The 23,351-nt window shown below is 44.4% G+C and overlaps 1 long non-coding RNA gene across 1 annotated transcript; it reads left to right on the top strand.

Annotated features, from left to right (window-relative positions):
- Positions 1-675: 675 nt before the first annotated feature.
- LOC132332539 (uncharacterized) lies at positions 676-22,636 on the top strand. Its single transcript, XR_009487923.1, has 6 exons — positions 676-1,033; positions 2,728-3,002; positions 3,930-3,983; positions 14,495-14,635; positions 16,058-16,135; positions 22,456-22,636. It is a non-coding gene; the product is annotated as an uncharacterized LOC132332539 (long non-coding RNA).
- The last annotated feature ends 715 nt before the right edge of the window (positions 22,637-23,351 follow it).

Genomic DNA, 23,351 nt, shown 5'->3' with positions numbered 1-23,351 from the left:
CTGCCCTGGCAGTGGCTGTGTGTATTTGAAGTATATTCAGAGCCCTGGGCAGTGTGTTTCAGCAGCTGATAAATGGGTGCCAGCAGGACCCTCTGCAGCCTCGGGGTCAGCCCTGCTTGAAGGCAGCCCCTGAATGAACCTGCACTTCAGCAGCTTTGGGACACCCTGCTGCAGTCCTGCTTATTCCACCTGCTTGCAGCTCTCAGACCTTGCATTCTTGCTGCTGCTGCTGACAGAATCTCCACTGGATGTGAAAATGCAGGGGGAGGAGTGCAGGGGGATCCTGGGTGCTGGGCAGAGGTGCCCCGTGGGCTGCAGTGTCACACTGGGCTCAGTGTTCCTGTCACCTGCCAGTGTAAGGCTGCCCCCCTTTGGGGGAAGGTGCTGAGGATTCTCTGAGGATAATTGGCTGATTTCTGCTTTGCCAGTACATAATAATGATGGAAAAGTTCATTTTTTGGGTTATTTTTTGTTCTGGGAAGCGGGTGAAGCATTGCTTCTGTTGCCTCAGTCTGTCAATGACAGTGTGGCACATAAATCAGTTTTTGACTTTCAGAAAAGGAGCATCTTGGGATGCAGAGATAGAAATTCAGAATGAGACCTTTTTAACCCTTTTATCATAGAAATGCACTTGTTCCTTCAGTGCTTTTTTTTTTTTTCTCCCTACAGAAATCATCCTCCTTTTGGCACCTGTTTTTCATGCTGGAAGGAAGAGTGGTGCCAGCTGAAAGGGAGGGTAAAGTCACAGCTATAAAATGGTTCTGCCTCCTGTTCGAAGGATCCTGATTATCAAAATTCTTCCCAAGAGCTCTCCCTGTCTTTAAAACAGTTTTTGAAAAGCTGTTGAAAATCCACAGTGTTTTTTTCCTTAGACCCACTGGGGAGATGGACCCTTGATGGTGTTAATTTCATTACCAGGACACAAAATGCATTCAAATCACAGAATCAGTAAGGTTGGAAAAGTTCTCCAAGATCATGAAGTCCAACCTTCAGCCAAACACCACCATTCCCACGCAGAGATTGGGAGCACAGGGTGAGTTTGTTGTTACCTCTTGCTGTCATTTTTCAGGTGCACAGAATGACAGAGGTGACCAGCACTTAAAAACCACTGCCTGTGATTAGCCAGCTCCTGCAGGTACCTCACTGTGTCAGGTTTTTTGTATATTCACATTTTCTCAAACCTTGAGCTTACTTTTTTGATCAAAATGAGTAATTTGCTTTTCCTGAAAGCTCTTGATGACTGCAGCCCTTTGGGAAGCCAGAACCTCCATGCAGCCTCTGCAGAGGCAATTCCAGCACCTCTCTGCCCTCACTCATGAGATTCCTTCCAGCTGGATCATTCTCCCATTCTCACAGTGAAAGAATATCCTCCAGCTTGTTTCCCAAATCTCTTACAATGAAAAAAAAAAACCCAAAACCCTTTTTGTTGGTGTTTCTAAAAGTCTGAGAGTGGGAAACATCCAAACTGACGTAGTTTGAAATGGGGTAAAATAAATTTTGCTCCAGCCCCGTTTAGTGGTGGCACATTGTGAGGTCAGGACCCCAAAAGGTCCCAGATAAGAAGTGGGAGACACCCTCCCTGAATCCACAGAGCCAAGTGTGCAGTAGTAAATATTAAATGATGTTTCTGGCTAGGAGATGATTTGTATTCCACAGCTGCATTTCTTGTGTTTGAGACAGAGAAATGAATTTGTATCCCATGGAGATGTTTTATTTATGCTTCCTTATTCCCAAACTTGATAAACACACACACCAAACTCAGAAACGTAGAACTCCTCTTAGTTAATCCAGCTTTTAATGCAATTCTGCTAGAATTAATAGTTTGAGATGAAAATAGAAAAAAATCCCCATCTCCTTGAACTTGCCATGGTTTGGGACTGGAAATCTGTGGGGATTTTAGCATCCACTAAAGACCAGACAACTGGAAAGGCCAGGAGAATTTTAAAAATTCCATATTGTGGAGAAATGGGGAGAACCTTCATTAGAAATTAATCTCCTCACAGATTTTGGGTTCATTGCAGCCCAGCTGAAAATCTCCGTGGGCTTAACCCTGTTTTACCATATTGCAATAAAGAGCAAAACCCTTAAAACCAGCTGGGGCTGGCATCCACCACTGGATGTGCTCTTGGTTTAAAGGACACCTCTGTCTGTGATATGTTCACACGATGTTCATCCTTTCTTCTCAGTTAAATCCTGGGGAATGTTATTCCCAGTCCAGCCTAACCCCAGTACCTGCCTGATCTTTGGAGCATTGTGGTTCTCGAGTTACTCTGAGTATTTTTGTAAATAATTTTGCTCCCCTGGGTGTTTGGGGAGGGGATTTCTGTTTGCTTCTTTGTGTTTGAGGGGTTTAAACCATCTGTGGGCAATGACCACAACGGGACAGGGACACCACTGGTCCCAGTTTAACCTGCTCCACTGGTTCTGTACAATGGGACAAATGTTCAAGGTTGGACTGGAATAGTGGAAGGTGTTCCTGTGCCTGGCTGGGGGTGGAATTGGGTGATCTTTAAGGTCCCTTCCAACCCAAAGCATTCTGTAATTCTGTGATATGGAGAGTATTTTAGGGATTTCTTGCTGTTATAAAGCTGTTCCTGGTGTTTGGGGGTGAATAATGTCAAATAACCCCACTGGAAAAGAGGCTGGAAGAGCTCAGGGAAGGAATGCTAGCACAGGCTGGAGCAGGAAAACCTAGTGTTTTTTTTTTTTTTATTTTATACTTTTTAGGACCTCAGATTTGAAGATCTGGCACACCTTAGCTGCTGGAGACCCACAGAAGCACCTCTTCCACATTGCAATTCTCCTGCAAAGTTCCTGGGCTGGCTCGGAGAGTTCTCTTGGCTGCAGGGAGAAGTCATGGCTGGGACTCAGCTGGGCTCAGATTGCCTGCAGGTGCCTTGTGTTCCAAAATATCCTTGGAACTGGAGCCTGCACACATCTGCCTGATGCTTCCCCACAGCAACTCCCCAGTTCCAGTGATGCTCTTTGGAGTCCCATCCAAGGTGAGGATGTGGACAAGTTGTTGGGAGGCTGGCCCAGCACAGAGTGAAGATGGCTTGGAAAATGTTGAACCATTGCTCATGTGGAATCCATTCCATTCCTAGCAGGGAAAGGCAGAACAGAGAGCTCCAATTAGCTGCTGCTCATTTGCAACCATGTCAGTTAATTAGCTGAAGACCCACCAGATGGGGAAGGATTTCTCACAGAGCTCTCCAAGTCACTTCTTGTTGCCCAGTTTCCAGCACTTGGGATTTTAATTTTTGCCATTTTTCCAGGAGGCTGAACACAGGAAAGGAAATTGGACTCCCAATCCTTTGTTCCTTTTTGAGGAGGGTTGGGTTCTCCTCAGGGTCCAGTTTGCAGGACACTGATGGAACCCAGGTGACTTTGTGTCAACAAAGATCCAGCTCTGCTCCCTGTCATCATGGCTGGGACCTGGGAATGGATGGGAATGCAGTCAGGCCATGGGTGGGAACTGGGAATAGATGGGAATGCAGTCAGGCCATGGATGGGACCTGGGAGTGGATGGGAATGCAGTCAGGCCATGGATGGGAACTGGGAATGGATGGGAATGCAGTCAGGCCATGGATGGGACCTGGGAATGCAGTCAGGCCATGGATGGGACCTGGGAATGCAGTCAGGCCATGGATGGGACCTGGGAATGGATGGGAATGCAGTCAGGCCATGGATGGGACCTGGGAATGCAGTCAGGCTATGGATGGGACCTGGGAATGAAGTCAGGCCTTCAGGTCATCCCCTGCCCAGTGCCCTGGATCCCAGATCCAGAGCAAATCCTCTCCCCCGAGCTGACCAGGGGGTCCATTGTGCATTCCAGGGCCCCTCTGGGCACACAGCTGACCAGCAGCACTGGGGCAGGATTTGGGGATTGCAGAAGGAGCTGGAAATCTGTCTCCTCTTTCCTGTTCCAGCACAGCTACAAGGATCTTGGAGGAAAGGTTATCTTGGACTGTGGATGCAGAGAGGTGAGTGCATGTCCTAAATGATGATGATACGTGAATGAAATGTCACATTTGGCAGTGACACCCATTCTGAAATGAGCCCCTGTCTCCAAGAGCACTGGTCAGGCCCTGGCCCCCAGGCAGAGACCCATCTGCACCTTCCTTCCCCCATATTTGCATTTTTAGAGAGCTCTGTTTTGCAGTCTGTGCCCTCCTTCCCCAGACTCTTGTTTGTGCCTCCCTCAGTTCAGGCTCCTCCACGATTCCTGCTTCCTTTGACATTTCTTTTATTGCTCTCCCGTGCACCAGCTCACATTAACACATGTTAGAACAGCAGCATCTTTTTGTAGCACTGGTTTTAATTAGTCTGCAGCTTCCCCTGGGATGGCTGTTTGCTCCAAAGCTTCCTGCAGGTGCTGTGCTGTGCTCTGTGACTGCAGTACCTGTAGGTGATACAGTACAGGAGGTGGTTGTGTTTTAGGTGGCTCCAAAAGTCCTCCCCAGCGTGCAGAATTCTCTGATCTTGGCTGATAAAAACCACTGGCAATGTGGAAGAATATTTTTAATGCTGAGGGAAGGGAAGGATGAAGGTGGGCAAAGCCACTTCTGTGGGTTTGGGTTCAGAGCCCTGAAGGGGAACCAGTGTCTGAGTGCCATCGATGCCATTCAAGGATTCTTTGTTTCAAAATCTGTTAAGAACGGGACGGGAGGAGCAGTTGATAGGATCAGTAAGGCAGGTGCTGACACAGTGCAGATAGGCTGCTTTGTCCACATTTACAATGACTAATTTGGGAGTAACTGCAATGAAGTTGTATTAGCTGTGCTACGAGGGCCTGCACTTCTCTCTCTGAATCTGCCACGCCACATTTTCCTATTATCACACCCTGCACAGAGCCTTTGATAACTTCACAGCTCCCTGTGTTTCACTGGTGGGCTCCATAAACCCTGACTAATTATTTTTACATCCTCCATCTCCTCATTACAGCGTGTGCCTGGCTCTGTGCCGTGCTGCTCCCAGCCAGTTCTGTGAGCACATCACATCATCAGGAGCTCTGCTTCTCCAAGCCATGGCAAATCTAAAACCTGGCACTTCTTTCTCAGTTTGCTTTCTAGCACCTTGATCTTGACTTTGCTCCTGTGAGCTGCACCTTGGCCCATTTAATCACTCTTCTGTTTGTATGGAGCTGATGATCAGGGGTACTCAGAGTATTTATTATAATTCACCATTTACCCCAGTTCTGGGCAGGATCCCAGCATGGTTTGGGGTTAGGAGGGACCTTAAAGCCCACCCAGTCCCATCCAGGGACACCTCCCACTGTCCCAGGTGCTCCAGCCCCAGTGTCCAGCCTGGCCTTGGGCACCGCCAGGGATCCAGGGCAGCCCCAGCTGCTCTGGGCACCTGTGCCAGGGCCTGCCCACCCTGACAGGGAAAGGTTTCTTCCTAATATCCAATCCAAACATGATGATGTGAGATGCTGTAATATTTCCTTATGCCAAATTCCTGTTGATTTTAGCAGGATTTCCCAGTAGAGTAGATGAGGATACACTTTCTGCAGTGAGTGTGTGGGGACAGTGCAGCTGAGTTGTCTCTAGCAGAGCTTGAGTTGTTTCTAAGACAGAGCCACAATGGCCAATATTTCCATTGAATTATTGCCTTCATGAAGACTGATGGTGGTTTGAGGCAACAGTGCAATCCTGGTTTATTTCTGGTGTAATTCCTAATTTCCTGTTCCTTTCTTGCCTGGTGGTGCCTGCTCTGTTCTCTTGTTGCATCCATGAAAAACAGAAAACCAAAACCTGAGATGGGAATTTGAGTCGTCACTGCTGCTCCTCTCAGCATTATTGATCACTTCCATCAATGCTCTTCCAGGAATGAGGCCTGGAAAGGCTCAGGGCAGCAGCAGGGACGAGGCAGAAATGCCCATCCCTGGTCCAGGAGCAGGGCTTTGGTCCTGCCCTCCTGCAGGAGGAGGAAACAGCCTCACTTGTGGAGCATCCCTCAAAAAAGCATTTTGTTCTTCTCATTCCCTTGGCATTCACTGCACTCTGTCTGTGCACATATCACCTGGGGAATGTGGATTGAGATGTTGCCTGCCCAAGTGCACCTGGGAGATGCTCAGGCACCCGGGAAAATCTGCATTTTCAGACACTGATTTCTGAACCTGCACTCTCTGACAGACTATTCACTTTGGATGTGTCCATTACCTTTTTAACTATTGATAAACCAGCAGAGGAAGGACTGTGCTTTGGGCTGGACTGGGGTGCAGGAGGGTTGTGAGATGTGATGTGAAATACAAGCACCAGCAATTTTCCTGCATCCTGCCGTGTGCAAGTGCACTCTGGCAGAACTCCTGGGCCTGATTTTCAGGCTGGCTCTCCTGGCTCACAGGAAGGTGGCTTAGCTAAAGCTGCATTGTGTGTCACCTTCACAGAGCTGAGAAGAGAAAAGGCTGCCAGGAGACAAAGAATGAAACAAAGAATTAAGCAGTTGTGTCATTAAGCCTTCAGCATTTGCAGGCAGGGCTTTGGCACAGCTTGACTTCCCAGGCTAAGCACTAAGTCTGGTTTTGGTCATTTAGTGACTTCTTAAAGCCCTCAAAGCTTTTCCAGGATTTCTTCTTTTGTTAACTTCTGTCACACAAAGTGTTTTTAATGCTTTTCTCTCTTTTCCCTGCAATATTCAGATTAGGTGAGTGGAGAGAGCAGTGATTTAATTATGGATGTGAAAGAAGAGTTTGCAGGAGTTCCCTGTGACAAACAGACAGTAATTTTCATGACATGAGTGGAACATTAGTGAATCTGCTGTTATATTTAGAGGTAACCCAACCTTTTCAGCTCTGGAAACATCAGCTCAGCTCCACAATTGTTTCTGTGGGAGATAATCTGTCATTTGAAAACCTTGCAAGTGGAAATTAGTCCACAGTAACCCACCCACAGTCCAAAGCAGTTCTGTGGCTTTTTAAAATAGCATTTTAACTCTTTCTGTGATGGGAATTGATGGGGTTTTGTCTGTGGGACAGTGTCCACCCACATTATTTTTTTTCATTCAGACAGTTGAACCCCAGTTTGCTGGGGCAAAAGTGCAGCTAAAAGCCTTAGGTGGTGCTTCAGTGATTCTTCATTAATAAAGGCAGTGATTCATTAATAAAGGCAGTGATTCATTAATAAATGCAGCTGGGATGGGCCTGTGAGGGAGGTGAGAAGCTGAGAGGAACTTTGCCTGTCTGAGTTCAGTGGGAGCCAAGCCACCTCACAGGAGGGCTACAGGTAATGGAGGAACTCTCTCTTCCTGTGATTTCCCCCAAAAAAAGCTTTGCTCCAGCAGCTTTGCTGCTCTCCAGGTGAGGAGGGGTGATCCCAGGGAGGGGGGAGGGTTTGGATGGCTCAGGATGGGTTATCCCTGCTCAGGCCTGGCTCTGCCTCCATCCTGGTCCTCCCTGGGTTTATCTCTGCTGGGACATTGCAGCCACATCCCTGTCACTGCCCTGACTCCACAGAAGGGATTGTGGCCACCACCAGGTGACATCTTTGGAGCATCACCCTGCTGGTTTAATAAGGATATTTTACAGATCTTATCCTGGGGTCTACAGCAGCAGAAAAAAGAATACACCTAATAAGCCCAGAAATATTATATACTAGGTGTTTTAATTAAAATTTTTATTTATTACATTTTAGTCCGTTTGAAGTGTTGAGAGTAGCTCTGGGTTTAATGCAGGAAGGATTTTTTTTTTTAATCTGCATATTAAAAGGAAAAGGAGTATGGTTGTTCTAACATTTTAAGTGCATTTATACCAAGTATAAACTAGAATCCTGGATTTTATTTTTTAATGAAACTTAATTCAGCCTAGTTAGGAAACCAATAACCATATCTCCTAATTCAGTTTATTAAAGTAATAAACACAGCTATTCTAGGAAATGAAAACATTTCAGGGGATGAAATACAGAGTTCTCTGAGGAAGATGCTCAAGTGGGGGTACAGGCATTTCACAGCTCTGCTGATACTAATCAGAGCTCTCTGTTTCTAAAGATGCTGGGTATCACCTGGGGCTGTGGGTGCTAGAGATTCTCAGCATTTTGAGAACTCCTCTGGCTTATTTGGGTGTGTAAGGGGGATTTAGATGTCTGATTTTAAGCAGTGAGACATTCAGGTGCTGGTCTTGGGCCCTGACTTTCAAAGGCAGCATCAGCTGCATTAAGCCTGACAAGACAGAGCTGGAATTGTGTTTAATAATGGACTAAACTCCTCCCAGGCTACAGAGCAGGAATAGCAAATACAGCAGGCTGGGAAGGAGAGGCCAGCAGTCACTGCAGCAGTGTTTGCTCTTTATCCTCAGCACTGGATTCCTGGAGATGGAAGAAAGAGCAAAGCTGAAAGCACAAAAATTGGTCTTTTGCCATCAAACTGGAATAGGAATGTCATGAACTTGAAACCATCAAGAATGGTTTGGGCTGGAAGGACCTTAGAAATCATCCATGGCAGGGACACCTCCCAGTGTCCCAGGTGCTCCAGCCCCAGTGTCCAGCCTGGCCTTGGGCACTGCCAGGGATCCAGGGCAGCCCCAGCTGCTCTGGGCAGGTCCTGTTGCAGATTTTGCTTCTTTATCTCTCAAGTCACAATGAGAGATTGTGACTTGAGAGATAACGAAGCAAAATCAGGCTGGGATCTTGGAGCTCAAAAGGAAAGGGGAAAGAAGTCCAGGGCTAAGGATGGGATGAAAATGTTTCTTTAGGAGCACAGGCAGTTTTAACCTGCTTTCTTATAAATCAACACACTGATAATGGAGATAAATCATACAGCTATGGAGATATCAAGACAGCATTTATGGACCCATATTGATTTTTGAGCATTGATCCCAAATCAGCCAATTCCTGCTATTTCCTCCTTTCTCTTTCTCTTTCTCTTTCTCTTTCTCTTTCTCTTTCTCTTTCTCTTTCTCTTTCTCTTTCTCTTTCTCTTTCTCTTTCTCTTTCTCTTTCTCTTTCTCTTTCTCTTTCTCTTTCTCTTTCTCTTTCTCTTTCTCTTTCTCTTTCTTTCTCTTTCTCTCATTCCAGCAATCCAATCATCCTCGATGGTGATGCTGCCATTCCTTCTTTATCAGGCACATTACACAACAAAATACGAAATGACAATTAAAAGTGAGCTATGGGGAGGAGGATTCCATGGTTATTGAAGAAGTTTGTGCTCAGCAGAGGTCACTTTCACTTGCCTTTTCGTGTTTGGAGGGAGCTGCAGCTGAGAGAGATGTGAGGTTTCCCAGGGAAGGCGCGGTGGCGGCTCCGGAGCCGTCCCGGTGGTGCCGTTCCAGGTGGCTGATCCTTCACTGCCTGTCTCAGCAACTGGGCTGGGCTTGACAACCTCCCATTCCCCAGGACCTACAGGAGCTGTGGTTAATTAATCTTCTCTTTTTTTCAGAGGTAATTACTCTGATTTGTAATGAAGGATTTTGGCACTGTTTGATTCTGGGGTCCCCAGCAGGGGAAGGACAAGGGGCACGGCTTCCATGTGACAAAGGGCAGGGTCAGATGGGATTTTGGGAAGGAATTGTTCCCTGGCAGGGTGGGCAGACCCTGGCACAGGTGCCCAGAGCAGCTGGGGCTGCCCCTGGATCCCTGGCAGTGCCCAAGGCCAGGCTGGACAGGGCTGGGAGCACCTGGGACAGTGGGAGGTGTCCCTGCCATGAGTCATTTTTTATGCCTCTTCCAAACCAATCCCATTCTGAGATTCTCTGGAATTCTGAGCTCCCCATTCTTCTCTCACTCATAAACCTCTATTGTTTCCTCTTCTGGCTCTCTAAGATTGGTTGGTTTCCTTTAAAAAAGGAGAAGGGGAAAAGGGAGTGAGCAGCTCTTGCTGCAAGGCAGCAAAATCTGTCCTGGCAGTGCAGGGTGGCACAAGAAACCTTTTCCAGCTGCAGGGAGCAGGAGTGTTCAGCAGAGCTATGGATTTGGATCATCTAAGGAGACTTCCAGTTATTTCCAGAGTCAGTTACCAGCCAGGTATTTATGTTTTTGTGGCAATATTTAGGGATTCAGCAGCTTTCTCTCCCCCTCCAGGCAGAGCAGATCAGTTGAGTGTGCTGGAGAGGAGCACTCCGAGGGGAACGGGAGCAGAGGCAGTCACGAGGAGCAGGCACTTGGAGAAAGGCTTTGGAGAGAGCTGCCAGGAAAAATGATCCCTTCTCAGCAGCTGCTGGATGGCACAGCCCTGCTGCCAGGCCTCAGCCCCTGCCCTGGGCTGTGCTCAGCATGTCGCTCCTGTCCCTGTGCAGGGAAGGGATGCTCTGCTCCCAGGAGCAGCACTTGGACTGCAGCAGGAATTTCATCTGGGTCTGCTTTGTCCTAACCTGAGCTGTGTGTGAGCTGAGCTTTGGCTTTAACCCCAGGACCTCCTAAAGCCCCACCCTGAGGTCACCCCCTGTTTGGATTTGGGTGTTTCTGGCAGTTTATGTTCTAACAAACAGCATTAACGTGCTGTAATACCTTGGAACAAAAGTGGTTTATTTCCTACTGGAATTTTGTACTGCTTGTGCACTTATGAATTGGATTTCCAAGGGAAAGGGCTAAGCTCAGAGCCATCTTCAAAGGGGCAGGCAGAAAGTCATTAGCAGCACTTGGATAATAAATTCTTCCTGTTCTGCATCAGTGAGATTTGTGATCCCCTTTACATGTATTTTATTATGATCATTCATTGGTTATCTTTTTGGCACTATTTAAGTAATCTGGAAAAGTATATTGCACGTTATGACCACTGCTTTTATTATAGCAGCTCCTAAGTAGGAACACAGGAACACTGAAGGGGAAATAGAGGAGGGAAAAGATCTCCTGGGCTGGCACATCCTGTCTCCTGCTGGCACATCACATCACACAATTCCTGTCATAAATACAAGTCATCTAAAACTCCGGGTTCTGTTCACTTGGAAAAGAAAATGTTTTCCTAGTGTGTCTAAAGAAGATTAAAGCAAGCCAATCATAAATGTAATTATTGTGAGTTATAAAAGATGATAAGATTTTAGCCCTGTTGTTGCTTTCTTTTGGGGTTTGGGGAGGAAGAGTTGGTTTTGTGCTGTTTGGGTTTATTTCTTTCTCTGGGAGGGCTTTGTTGAGGGAACTGCAATAACCTGGATCGTTTTCTCCTGCACAGCCTCACCCCCAGCCAGGCTGACTCTGGTGCAGTCAGGCTCCTGCAGGGGCAGCCTGGGGAGCTTGCACCTCCAGCCCAGCTCTGTCCTGTGAAAAATGGAGTTTCTTAGGGAAGAATTCCTCCCTGGGGCTGCCCCTGGATCCCTGGAAGTGCCCAAGGCCAGGCTGGACAGGGCTTGGAGCCCCCTGGGACAGTGGAAGGTGTCCCTGGGAGTTGGAATAGGAGGGATAGTTGGAATAGGATGGGCTTTAAGGTCCCTTCCAACCCAAACCATTTTGGGATTCTATTATTCTATTTCTTTCCTATTTTCTGAGATTATTTTTTTAATCCAGAGGCACAAGTGATGTTTATTACCAAACAGGCATTTTTTTGCCATGACATATTAGAGATATTAATAACATTAATTATAATTTTACTTCCACCTCTTTCATTCAAAGACACAACTTTTTTTTCATTCTTTAAACAGAATTTAGGTGCTGCCTGCTAAGCAGCATCCCATCCTGAAGCTGAAATATTCTGTAGCATTCTGCACAAGCCTGAATGGCAGCAGGAAGGCTGAATTCATTCTGTCCCCACACAATGCACAACACCATCCTTTAGCTTTTCACAACCCTGATAAATCCTTCACAAACCAGCCCAAAATAGAAGCAGCAATAGAATTCTCTGAAGTTGTCAGCAAGATTTCTTGAATGAATTTTAACACATCTGTCCTCCTGGAAAAGGTTTCTACAGCAAAGGTTTCTGTAGCAAATTCCAGCTTTCCACTGCCTATTAAAAACAGCTTGCAAATATGTATATTTATAAATGTAGACACTTACATATTCATATGTCATTGTTGAGTAATTCACTTTTTGTCTTTTTTATTAGAGTAGCTTGCACTTAAAAAGCCAAGCCTGGATGATCCCAATCCAAATGCAGAAACTCAGGAGGTGAAGAGTTACTGAAAATATCAGTTGAATTAATATTTTTCACGTAACATTAACTCCAGCTGTCGGTTAGCATTTTAAAAACAAGTTTCTGAACAGCCAAATGCTCAGACACACAGATAAGCACATGAATAATTCTGGTGGTTGCAATAAGGAAACTAATTAAGGATGGCCAAATCCAGAATGTAACAAGCTGGAGCAGGGGGGATCATTACTAAATTAGAGTTGCTTGATGGGGTTACAAATAACTGAGTGGTCACCCTCCACAAAACATGAAGGGAGACAGAAAATTCAAGAGATTAGCCCAAAATGAGGGATATTTTTTCTAGATTGCTCCTAGAAACAAGATTTGGTAAATCTGAGCTCTTAGGTGCACTCGAGGACTCGAGCAGCTGAAAAAAAACAAAACAAAAACAAATAAACCAACACTAAAGTTGCAGCTCCACAGAAATTAGAGGGAAGTCAAATTTCTGTCTTTTCCGTGGTGTTGGGGTGCTCCATGCTGGAATTACCTTTCTTGGCAGGTGAAATGTTCCAGCAGACCCAGGGTTTCACTGCAGGTGGGTCCAGCACGGGAGTTAAGTTCACCTCAAGGCTCAGTTCTGCACAGGGGTTGTTCTTCCAGCTCTTGGGTGTGGCAAAATTAAGTCAGAAAGTCATGGGTTGTGTATGGGATGTTCAGGGACTTTGTGTTCCCTGGTTTCAGAGTTTTTCAGGATGAAAGCAGCTGCTGATTGCTGAGAGCAAATTGGTTGTTCTTGATTTGTCTCTTCCCATCTTGAAGCACGTTCAGTGTCCAAAGCTAAAGGAACTCAGGTAAATCAGATTAATGGAGGATTTTTAATACATTCAAATGAAATGAGAGCTAAATCTCCTTAGTGCAAGGAAGAACCAACCAACATTCTTTTCATAGCATTAGGAACAATATTTGAAGCTCCTTTTCCATCAGCTGCCTTTTAATTAGCAACACTTCAGCCCAGTTCTGACCTGTGAAACCCACCTGGGATTGTTCCTGATCTCCCAGAGTGGGTGCTGTGTTTTTCCTGCTGCAGCTGGAATTAAACTGCTTTAATCACTTGATGGGTAACCTCAGTACTGGGGGTGACAGAGGCTCAATACCTCAGAGGAGCCCTGGCTTTGGAGTGAGGTTCAGAAATGTGCTGTGGAGTTAGAGGAGTTACCTCCAGATGAATGTAGGCCCTAGCCTTGAAGGATAAGGAAAAGCAGCTTGAACAGGGAGATGCTCTGGAGAAATAAAATTTTGCTGGGGATTGTTTATGTTATCACAGCCCCAGATGCATTGCTGCTCACAACAGATCTACTCCAACCTGATGCTGAATTATTTTGGTTTTTCATGCTGTCAGAGGAGACAGAAAACTCCTACCAACAGAAAAATGCTTTTCTATCCCCAGGTGTGAACATCTGAGTGTGTGTGTGCCCCAAACTCTGAGTAAGGATGAAAGGACATTTTCTGAGTCTGCATTTCCAGCCATTATCTATTATTTAATTCATAAATTATGCAGCCTCGGGGTATTTTGAGGATGTTGCTGCTGCTGGTGCCGTGGCACAGGGAGGTGTTCATGGCACTGGCACTTTGGGTTGGGAGGGACCTGAAATTCATCTCATCCCACCCCTGCCATGGCAGGGACACCTCCCACTGTCCCAGGTGCTCCCAGCCCTGTCCAGCCTGGCCTTGGGCACTGCCAGGGATCCAGGGCAGCCCCAGCTGCTCTGGGAATTCCATCCCAGCCCCTCACAGGGAAGGATTTTTCTCAATATCCCATCCAAACCTGTTCTTTGAATTTACAGCATTCTGGGCTGGTTTTCATTGCCCTTGTGCTGATCTTCTCTCAGCTTCATGTTTAAGTTCCTTTTAAATCTCATCTTTCCAGGCTGCTTCTGGTGTCCAGGCAATTGGTGATGATTGTATTTAAGTAATAAATGCAATTTCTCAGTTCAAATAAAACCCTTCACCTCTGTTTTTCCATGTTACTGTCCCTTTTTCTTGTAAATCTCATCTTCCTCAGCCTAATCATCTTGATCTTGATAAATTTGTCAACAAATGGAATGGTCAAACAACCTCTCTCCATGCTGTGTTTCTGCTCTGAGGAGGGTTGGCTGATTCCATTTGTTTCAGTGTCAGCACTACAAGTTGTTCTGCTTCCTCCTTATTTTTAAAATAATTTTTAATATTATAAATATTTTTAAAATGATGTATCAGAAACCAGATCACACTGGTTGTGCTTAGTGATGTTTTATTTGCTTTTTAACAAGAGCTTTTCTATTTCATTGACAGCCTGATCTCTTTAACCTTCATTTGCCTAAAGCTTCTGTTCCCTTTTAGAACACACTGGGTTTGGTTCAATCTGGATTTGCAATCTCAACCTGCATACACATATTTTTACATAGATACATTTACAATGACCTGTACATATGTTCAGATATAAATGTTTTGTACAATTTCACAGCACAGTTCTGGAGAAGGCCAAGCACAGAGCAGCAGAGCTGAGCAAGGTCAGAAAAGTGGATCCTTTGAGGCAGCTCTGCCAGGCTGCAGATGGGACTGGAGCTTTGGATGAGGGGCTGGGGCTGGAGAAGACCCAGAAGAGGTGAGGTGCTGCAGGGGATCAGCTGGGGCTCCCCCTCTGGTTTTGTGGCTTTCCCTCCCAAATGAAGTGGGATAATTCCCCAAATCCCAATTTTTTCAGCTCCTTTCTGTGTCTGATACACACCTTCTGTTACATTATGCACACCCTGTGTTTTACACACCTGCTATTTTACACACCCTGTATTTTACACATCCTGTATTTTACACCCTCTGTATTTTACACCCCCTGTATTTTACACACCCTCTACTTTACACACCTTACACTTCCCGCACCCTACATTCTACACACCCTGTATTTTACACCCCCTGTATTTTACACCCCCTGTGTTTTACACACCTTACCTTTTAAATCCCCTGTATTTCATGCACCCAATATTTTACACCCTGTACTTTACACACCCTGTATTTTACACACCCTTTATTTTACACACCCTTTATTTTACACACCCTGTACTTTACACACCCTACACTTCATACACCCTACATTCTACACCCTCTGTATTTTACACACCCTGTGTTTTACACCCCCTCTACTTTACACCCCCTGTATTTTACACCCCCTACATTTTACACCCTCCGTATTTTACACTCTTTGTATTTTACACCCTACATTTTACACACCTTACCTTTTACATCCCCTGTATTTTATGCACCCAGTATTTTACACCCTCTGTGTTTTACACCCTGTACTTTACACACCCTACATTTTACACCCCCTGTATTTTACACCCCCTACATTTTACACCCTCCGTATTTTACACTCTTTGTATTTTACACCCTACATTTTACACACCTTACCTTTTACATCCCCTGTATTTTATGCACCCAGTATTTTACACCCTCTGTGTTTTACACCCTGTACTTTACACACCCTGTACTTTACACACCCTACATTTTACACACCCTACATTTTACACCCTCTGTATTTTACACACCCTGCATTTTACACACCCTACATTTTACACCCTCTGTATTTTACACACCCTGCATTTTACACACCCTACATTTTACATCACCTACATTTTACTCACGCTGTATTTTACACCCTTTGTATTTTACACCCTCTGTATTTTACACACCCTGCATTTTACACACCCTACATTTTACATCACCTACATTTTACTCACGCTGTATTTTACACCCTTTGTATTTTACACCCTCTTTATTTTACACACCCTGTATTTTACACCCTTTGTATTTTACACCCTCTGTATTTTACACACCCTGTATTTTAAACCCTCTGTATTTTACACACCCTGTACTTTACACACCCTGCATTTTACACCCCCTACATTTTACACCCTGTATGTTACACCCTTTGTATTTTACACCCCCTACATTTCACACCCCCTGTATTTCCCACATCCTCTCTGCCCAGGGGGCTCCCTGCCACACACCCCAGACAATTTTCTGTCCCTTCCAGCTCCTCCCCACAGGCTGGGACCCTGCAGCACCTCCCTCCATCACTGGCCACGTCACTTTGCCTTTGGATCTGCATCAGGTGAGTAAAGGAACATCAGCTGGCAGAGAAATTATTCTTTTCTGGCATTCCAGCAGGTTTTATTGTCAGGAAAATGCTCAGTTCATTGTTTGTAGGGCTGGGATGCTGCCTAAGGGATTGTCCATAGGAAAACCTGAGGTAGCCATGGGAATTTTGCACCCTAAGGACAGTTGGTTGTTTTTCATGCCCAAGAAAAACAAATTTATAATTATAAAGGTTGATAAAAGCCAGTATTGCACTTTCAGGAAGTGTTCAGGAGAAGATCTGTGGAAGTCAAAGGATGTTTTGTCACTTCTTCCATGGTTGGGCTCCCAATAAATGGTGATTCATGGAGCCACTCAATTGGGAAGTGTGAAAATTAAAAATGATCTCTCCTTTAACCTCCTCATCACTCCAGCCCTTCTCTAAGGCAGACAAAGGGCTGGATGGGGGCAGGTGTTGTTCCCATTGGGGTCTTTTTTTATTGTTTGAAGGGCCCAGTTTCCATAGGTCATTGATAGGAAATCATCCTTTAAAGTGTGATTGTTGATGGGTGAGTAAGGTGGATGATGCTGCAAAAAAACCTTAAAACTTAAAAAAAACCAAATTATGGGTCAGATTCTGGTCTCACCCAGGACCCTTTAAATGTGAAGTCATCTGGAGAAATCATTGACTCCAGGGTAAGTGAGCTCCAGGGTTTTATCCTCAGGGGAGAACAGAGAACCCAAAATGCACCATGGTCCTGGTGGAAGCAGAGAGAAAAGATCAGATCTGCCTTGGGAAATCCCTTCAGCATCTCCCTGCTCCTCCCAGAGAGCAGGGGTGTGCTGGGTAGTGCCTTAAGGGATTTTTGGGGGTTTAGTGTCATAGGGATTATTTTAAGGTAATTTTGAAAGTTTAGAGACAGGGACAGAGCTGAGCTTTTTACTTTTTAGTTTTGAGAACCAGTTAGATCTAAATATATAATTATAATAAATATATATTATATCTTAATATAATTTTAGTGCTTTAAATACATTGGAAAAATACATATCCCCAAATAGGTCTGGCTGTTTGATATTCAGATATTATTTTTACATGAGAACAATCCCCTCATAAAAATAAGACCAGTCTGTCCTCACATTTATTATGTGCTTCTGTTATTTCTGTGAGACATTTGTGCTTCTGTGGTTTCTATTAGGCCTTGAGAATATATCAATATATTTTATTTGCACATTATTAATGAGTATTTATGTAGATATCATCCAGATTTATAGAAATAATATCCTCAACAAAATCTTACACAGATTTTTAGAGCAAGTGTTTATGGCTCCTGGAAACTTGTGAAGGATGTAGTTTGTAATATTTTTGTGACACAGCCTCAGCTGTCAGAGCACAAACAGTGCTGCTAAAAATCACCTCCTTTGGACAGTGAGACCTGGCAGAGAGAAAAAATCAAGGAGAACAACGAGGGATACAGGAGTGGGATAAAAAAAATGAAAACACTTCAATGGACAGTCAAAATTTAGCTAAAATAAAAAAATTAGCAAAAAAAAAAAAAAAGAGTAGGTCAAATAAGTTAATCCTGAGAATAATTTATAGCCCCAATACCCAGCTCCTCTCCAGGCAGAAAAAGAAGATAAATGTGCCAACATGCTGGGAAAAAAGTGTGGATCAGTGATGGGGGTGATGCTGCTTGATTGCAGTGCCAGAGGGATGGAGGGCTGGGCTTGGAGTGGGAGCATCAGGAGAAGCTGGCAGGAGCAGGGATTGTCACCCTGAGGAGTGGTGACAGCTGGGACAGCCTGGGGAGTGCTGAGCCAGGAGCCACCAGGCACAGCCAGCCCCAAAAGAGCAAGGAGAGGGAGCTTGGCAGGCACTGAGCAGATCATTCAGCCAGCAGAATGAATGCAGATGGAGTTAAAGCAGAGATAAAACCCAAACCTGCAGCTCCCAAGGCTCCTCCTTCCCAGGGCAGGCTTGGGGCAACTCTCCTATGGCAGAAAAATGGGAATTATTTTAATCAATTATCTTCCACCAATTTGTGGCCACGGAGAAAATCCAAACCTGAACTTCCCAAGGCTCCTCCTTCCCAGGGAAGGCTTGGAGCAACTTTCCTAAGGCAGAAAAAGCCACAAATTATTTTAATCAATTATCTTTCACCAGTTTGTGGCCAGGGATAAAATCCAAACCTGCACTTCCCAAAGCACCTCCTTCCCAGGGAAGGCTTGGGGCAACTTTCCTAAGGCAGAAAAAGCCACAAATTATTTTAATCAATTATCTTTCACCAGTTTGTGACCAGGGATAAAATCCAAACCTGAACTTCCCAAGGCACCTCCTTCCCAGGTCAGGCTTAGAACAACTGGGCTTGGTAAGGCAGGAAACCACGAATTATCTTCATGAATTGTCTTCCACCAGTTTGTGGGAGCTCCTCAAAGATGAGCAGGTGATGCTTTCAGGAATATTCACTACAGGACACCTTGGTTTGATTCTTGGAGCAACAGATTGTTCCAGTCTTCCAAACAGTTTTGGGAAAAAACTCCCAGCCTTTCTAGAATGCAGCAGTTTTATCAGCACTCCAGTGTTCCACTTCTAGTAAAACTACAATTTCTTATTAATATTGAGTAAAACCTACACAAAACTCACAATTATATCAGGTTTTTGTGAGTTAAAACTTAGGCTTAAAAAATGCTTCCCATGTAACAGTTGCTTTGCAGAAATTCACTTCTCAGGAACAGAAATGCTGGCTCAAATGTAAATAGCTTTTTCTAGTAAGAGGGAAGAATAAATATTGCTTGACTGTTTTTTATAGATATCTCCCTTTTACTACATGGATCAAAATTTCACACAGAATCTGGTCAAAGAGCAGCCTGTATTTTACACCCTGACCCTAACCCTGCACCCTTGTTGTTCTTAGGAAATTTGATTTTGCCCATTATTGTGCAGAAATTATTCTGTTTTGTAGCTGCTGATGCAGAGCTTGTCTGACAAATCTGAGACTCAAAACGTAACAGGGAACTAAACTCAAGGATAGGATTAACAGCATTGTAATTTTAATTTGATTGTGATTTCAGATTTGCCATTGTTTAAAAAAAAAAGGAATATTTGATTTGATCTTTCTGCCCAGAGGAGATTCCTTTTGGCCATGATTTTGGTGCAGAATCACCTAAATTTGAGCTGAACTCACTCATCACACACTTAACACTTAGAGACAAGCAAGGAGCCTGCAAGCTCCAGTTCATTTACAGTGTGACTAAATCTGCTTTTTCAGGCACCTGTAAATATCAGCAATCTGATTTTGCCCCAATTTTTGAATATTTCTGTTTGAATTAAGCCAGCTGAGCCCACACACAGGACTTGGAGTGGCAGTGGCTGTGTTCTCACTCAAGTGAGAGCTGCAGCTCGAACAGATTTTGCCTCCCTGAAGCCTGTCTGGAATGAGTGGATCCTGATTATTATTTTTATTATTCTTAGGCTGTATGGCTGGCCTTTTCCCACTGACACGTTGCTGTGAGTGCAAATAGAAACATGGGAAATGTTTAACCTCCTCTCCCAGCAGAACTCCACAGAGCTGTCTCCCGTTGCACGCCCAGCTCTGCCAGCCTGTCCTTCACACCTAAACCATCTGTTTGTCATCTCTTGGCTCTGCCACAAACCAACCATCTGCTGGGAGCCTTTCAACTTCTATTTACAACCCAGCCTCTTTTATCTATCTTACAACTCCTTGCACATGTCAAAATTTTAATTACACAGCCACACATTAGGATGTCGTGGGCTCAGGGGGCTTTTTCTATCAGTGATGGCTTTGAAAATGTGGTTTTATGGTTTGTTGATGGATGGTGTTCCTGAAGAGTGCAACTGGTTTGGAAGGGAGGGAATAGCTGATGCGTGAAGTCAATAATTGTTCCAAGATACCTCCAAGTAATTGATGTCTGCATAATTCCATAAATGCCGTGGCTTTATTAAAATACAATAACAATATTAATTTATATGAAAATTCGCCCTGGCTAGCAGCTAATGCATTTAAATTTCAGATAATTTAATGCAGTCCTTTCTCCTGTTAGGGTGGGGGGGGGGGGGAAAGATGATTCTCAGTAGAAATTCTCTACATGCCTCAGATCTCATAAAATAGAAGGTTTGAATGACTTTTATAAATGCTATAAATATGATTAAGATATCCCCCTCCCAAGGCAGGAGGGTGAAATGGATCTCACGGAACAAAAACCAGCCAAGAACATTCAAAATTACCATTTCAATTATGAATACTGTACATAATACAGAGATAAAAACAAAGCCTTGCCTCTCTCCTGCCAGCTGGAGGGACAGAGGATGAATCCCCCGTTTTTATCCACAATTTGGATGCAAATTGCTGAGGAGTGTTCCTTGTTCTTTCAGGATGAGTTTGCTGAGTTGGTTCCATTTTAGGACACAGATTATTTTGCGTGGAGATCGAGGGTGGAAGGGAATTTTAATAACACAAATGACAGAGGAGAAAAGAGCAGCAGGACTTTTGCCACATGGTCCACAAGAAAACAAGGGAATTACTGAGGATTAGCAGAATCAGATCCCCTTTCCCTGGAGCTCCAGGGCTTTGCCTTTGTCTCTATTCTGGTCAACTTCTCTGTAAAAAGCAAGGATTTTCCACACTGAAATCCAAGAACGCATGGAAAGCAGATTGGTGGGGAAGTGTTGTCATCTCTGGCTTTGTAAAAAACCAAACTAAACAATTTTGAGAGAGCCCAAGGGGGTTCAGCACCATCAGAAGGCTGGAGATGGGATTCTGGAGAGAGACACAGTCAACAGCACAATTAAATCCCTGAGGAAAGTCCATCCCTTCCCTCTCACTTCCATTTTCCCCCTGGTCCTTTGCTGCAAAGCCTTTCCTGGTTTTATCCCCCAGAATTTCTGAGAGCTTTGCTCAAGGCAGGGAGAGAAATTGAGCATTTTGATGCTTTTTTGCCTTCATCCAGCTCTGCACACAATGGGATGCTTTTATTTCTGTGAAATTTTATTATCTTGCTTAGAATGAAGAACTGTCCTAAGTCTCAATTTGCACAGTTTTGGAGCAATTCCAAAAGATCTGTTGGAGGAGACAATCCCACCTTTTCTCTCTTTTTTTTTAATTGATTAAGGTAAGCAGCTGAAGCCTGGAAGAACTTGAAAGGAGCCCCTTTCATTTTAATTAAACCTCTTTTTAACAATGTAGGTTTTGAAATCACTGCTAGGAAGTTTTCTGTGGGACAAACCTGCACTGACAGCTTCTTTACAGAAATCAAGGCACCCAAACTCCTGAGAATATTTTAAAAAATCCTTTATAAGATTAGCCCTCATGATCCCTCAATTTACCAGCTGATCTTCTGCCACCAAACCAGGGCTGCACAAACTCAGAGCAGCTTGAAGTCATCTCCAGGCACTGAGATTGCTCCTCTCCACCTCTTCCAGCAGCAGGGATTATGCTCAGAGTGCAGATCAGTACTGGCTGCTTTAATGCTCTGTGTTCACTTGCTTCCCAATCCTCCAATTTAATCATGCAGCCTGGACGAGCAGCTTCATTGTTTTGGAGAAATTTCAAATGTTTTTGAAAAGACATTGGCTTTGGGAACAGGCTTGAGGAACAAGACATCACATTCTTCACACAGAAGTTGTAAATTTTCAGCTGGAGGGTTTGGATGTGGCTGAGGTTTGACTGACTGAGCTGGAGCTGCTTTTCTGGTGTTCACTTGTTGGGAAAGAATAGGAGACAACAAATTTGATTTCATTCAAGGTGGAATTGTGTGTTACAGATCCAAATGGAGAAAACTCACTAGGCAGTAACTCTTCCTGTGGTCAGCATCAGTCACCCAGTGCTTTTCGTGCTGTTCCAGTCCCAGAAAACAGTTTAGAATCAATTGATCTATATTTTCTCTCCAAAGATGGCACAAAAATGTGATCTGCTGTGATATATCTGTTCTCCTTTTGCTGGGTGTGTACACTGAATTTATACATATTTTATGGAAAGCTTTCCCCAGAGCTCCTGCAATCCCATAAAAATGCTGGTTTCTGGGGGATGCTGAGGTGCAGGAAGAGATAGTTGGGAAAATTATTGACTTCAAAAATAACTTTGGGTTCTCTGAGCTTCTTCCTCAGTTCTGGGAGGGGGGAAATTCCAAGGAGGGAAGGTGGAGGAGTGATGATGGAATGAGCACGACCTGCTAACCCTGGTGAGGAACACCCCAGCCCCAGCTGCCTTAAACAAACAAATCTCTGCTTTTAAAACCTCTGTCTCCTGTTTTCTGACTATTCCCACCATCATTTAATCGTTTCCCTGCTTTCCAGCACTCTGTGATCAGATAATCATTTGTTATTAATGTTTTTTTTCCCAGACATTCAGGTTGCCACAATAGCTCCATCATCACCAGGCTTGAAGGAGGAACAATTGGATCATGATTTTCTTGAAGCCTGCCCCAGCCATCACAAAAATCCAGCTGTGTGAACAAAGTACAGAATCCTCTTGGAGAGCAAATGCTGTTTGCAATCTCACTAAAAGTTAAATGACTATTTTTATCCCTCTTTCAACTAAATTTGTCAATGTTAGCATGCTTAGGATTAAAGTTTTATTGACTTTTTTATTTTATTTTAAGGCAAACTTAAGATGCAGCACTTAAAGTTATCAAAGCTGCATGAGAAGACTTCCTGGCCCAGATTCCAACTTCCAGTTCTGCTCCTGATCCCAATCCTGGTGCCAGCTTCAATCTGCTGCTCCCTGGCTCACAGCTTGGCCACAGCACCCAAATCTGGGCTCAGAAAAAAAGGAGAAGAGAGACAGAGCATGAGAGAAACTTCTCTCATGGGCAAAGGAAAATCCAGTGGTGGAAATCATCCACAGGCTGATGGGAATGGTCCCCTGGGGTCATTACAGCACAGGGAACAGGTTGGAATAGTGAAGGAAAATTGGTTTATTCACCGTTCCCTCTGAGAGGCTCCTGTCCACTTTTATTTCATGCTGCAGTCTTGTTTTCATTCCTGGGTTTGAGCATGAATTAAAGCCTTTCTCTGTGTCCCATTGCCTCTGGCTCTCATTGCTGTGAGTTGTCTTCCACCTCTCCTTGGCATTTGCCACGTGCAAATCTGCAGCTTTGAGGCCAGAGGAAAAGCAGAATTATTTTAGGAATTGCTGTTTTTACAAGTTCCCTTGCTAAACTTCTTTCTGAGGTCATTCCCACCCATGTCTTTCAGCTTCTAATCACATTTTCTTTTATTCAAGAGAGTGCCCTGGTCT

The sequence above is a fragment of the Haemorhous mexicanus genome, chromosome 11, assembly GCF_027477595.1.
Source record: "Haemorhous mexicanus isolate bHaeMex1 chromosome 11, bHaeMex1.pri, whole genome shotgun sequence".
Classification (NCBI taxonomy): Eukaryota; Metazoa; Chordata; class Aves; order Passeriformes; family Fringillidae; genus Haemorhous; species Haemorhous mexicanus.
Note: the sequence above shows the minus strand (reverse complement) of the source record. Positions and strands in the feature narration are given on the sequence as shown.